Source organism: Callionymus lyra, chromosome 19 (genome assembly GCF_982586985.1).
Source record: "Callionymus lyra chromosome 19, fCalLyr1.hap1.1, whole genome shotgun sequence".
In the NCBI taxonomy this organism is placed as follows: Eukaryota; Metazoa; Chordata; class Actinopteri; order Syngnathiformes; family Callionymidae; genus Callionymus; species Callionymus lyra.
The window spans coordinates 16528170-16531028 of record NC_141836.1 but is presented as its reverse complement, the minus strand read 5'-3'; positions in this window follow the sequence as shown (position 1 = coordinate 16531028).

Genomic DNA, 2859 nt, shown 5'->3' with positions numbered 1-2859 from the left:
GAGGGGTATTAAATACACACAATAATGACAAAAGCAAGATCCTGAAACAAATTAAATGAATTCTACAAGCATTTAGAGAAAAGTTATGAACAATGGAAATATTTAAAAAAATATTAGTTTCAAGTTGATATTTGTCCTCAATAGGGACACATAAATACAGTCAAAGGACCACATGTAGCCCCCAGACCCCCCTTCGCCAAAGTCTGATTCAGCCCCTACAGTTAACCCTTGACTTTACACCTAAAAGCAGGGGATATATGTTCATACATCTGTAGTTTTGAACCAGGACATCCACCCAGTAGGCATGTAAATGAGCTCATCCTCAGCGGTGAAAAAACAACTGTCGATGATTCACTAAGTAGCTAAAATTATATGGTGCCGCCGGCCTGCCGGAGAGGACTGGTATTTTGCATCCAGGCACTGGTATGGACACCTTTAATGGCTGCCTCTTAATTCCACTGACAGCTTTACAGGACCTGAGTTATGAAGCGTCGGCGATGCTGCTCGTTACGCTCACACCCGGGCTTCACACCGGGTTACACTAATACGCCCCCCGCCCCCCTTTCCTGCCCTTTCCCCCCCCCCCCGCACGTGAGTAAAAAAAAAAGAACCCACCAGAGACACCAAAAATCTACCTTGTGTAATGGCGGTTATTTGTTTCACTGCCACAGATTTATTTCCTCGCCCTTCCTTCCTACGGTGTCCTCTCCCCGTGCCCACTAGTTCAACACCTTTTTCCCCTCTGTTCTGTCGCCCCCCCACCCGCCCCCTCGCGGTCCCATACCAACAGTAGTCGGGTCCTGCTCGGTGATCCATCTCTGTCAGCGGGCTAAAATGATAACGCCAATTAAAGCAGAGGAGTAATTGCCCTCCACTGCCTCTGATCCCCACCAGACCCTCGACGGGAGCCGTGGCCCCTAATACGAATGAGACCCAGGCCCCATGAGGCCCCCCCCCCCCACCCCCGTGTCTGGGCGAGGACAGGTGGGGAGGGTAGGAAATAGGGGAGAGCCGGGGAGGAAGGGTGATTTGTAACTTTTAACCTCCACTGATCACCAATGGCCTTGACAAGGAAGAAGTGTAGGAGGGAGGAAGAGATATCACACACAAACACACCGGGATGCTGGGGATGCTGTTGCTCACACACAAATATACCGTGTGCTCAAGGTTGTTGTCAGAAGGACGGCGGTTTTTCTCGGGGTGCCCGGCCTAATTGGAAGTGAAAGGACTGTGACACCACTGATCAGAGGTGACATCGCTGCACTCGCGGGTCAGTCGGGCGGCACTTATAACCCCCCGGTCCCCCCGTCACAAATTCACTTTTAGGGTTACTGATGGTTTAGTACATTTATCTGTGTTCTTGAAGGTTATCGAACACATTGAAACTAGTTTATTTATTTTTTGAAATCCGTCTCCGCCTCAAACTGGATTTTTTTTATGTTCTCCTTATGCTTGGGTTTCCAGAGGGTAGTTTTGTTAGTTCAATCAATGTTTCAATGTCATGGTAAAACAAATATTTTTCATATTTAATACAATAAAGGGTCATTTTCCACATGTCTGGAAAGTCCTTTTCGGTATCATTACATTGTTTTAAATTTAAAATGATTCCTCTAATACTAAACCATGTTTTCATAAATAAAAGTATATTTTTTAAATAAAAAACATAATTTCTGTTAGTCCTGCCTGTTTACATGCAACACTTGCATAAAAGACATCACTCAAACCCTTGCAGGATCCAAGGTCTTCAGCAGGTTCCCGCACCCATTATTATAATAACCGTGATCTTTTTTTTGAGAGTCAGTTAAGGTTAACCTTAGCTTAACCCTTAGCTAGCCTTACAACCTATGTAACACATGATGCAGACCTGACCCTCGTAATGTCAAAGTATGTTGTATATCATGTATAAATGGTTCATTAACAAATGTATTTTGTATTAATTATTAATTTACATTTTCACATAACACTTCCCTCCTTTTTGTGTGTAATTCTTCGAGTATATATAAATCCCTCAAAATATATTTTTTAAGTTAATTGAAGAAAAGTTTTGAAAAAAACTCGCTCCCTTTTTCTTTAAAGGGATTTTTTCGTCTTTCCTTTTTGCTTGACGGCCCCTAACGACATTCAGAGAATTTAAAGTGGCCCTTGAAGAATTGTAATTGCCCACCCCTGACATAACAGATAGGGAAACTGTAAACTAGATGCTATACTTGCTAGCTAAGCTAGTGGTTAACATGGTTAGCTGCTTTTATCCACCTTGTTTTAAAAATTATGATCAAAATATTTTAATCTCCAAACAGATAACACACCTTTAAATTCTGTTGACTATAAGACATCGCTTTTAGAGGACAAAAAAACACATTTTATTCAATGATTTTGCAGCTGGTTTTGTTGGACGACCCAATTACTTTTTGGCTAATAACAAAGTGACGCTTTAAAAATAAAACAAGTCAGCGAATTGAAACCTCAGCAAAAAATACATGTCACATCAGGAAACAAGATCTTGTTAAAGCGCATGATGGATCGTTATTTAAAAAGTTGTGCCTGGACTTTAGCACCAAAGCGCGGCGATGACAGCTCATGCATCACAGCGTGCTGACGGCAGGTAGCGTATGAAAGCGCACCAGAGTGAATGAAAGCGCCGCATGGGTGTGGGTGGACGGCCGGACGCCGGACAATGTGCGTGGGCGGCTGTTAACACTGGGTCCGTCACCCGTCATGACTTGGGGGGTGACCTGTGGCACGCAAGTGCAACAGCGGGAACGTGACGGGGCGAGAAATTCAAGCAGGTGTCAGATATCATTTGAATATGTGAGGCAGTTAATGATATAGTGTTGCCTTCCAGTGCGCCGGGAACACATT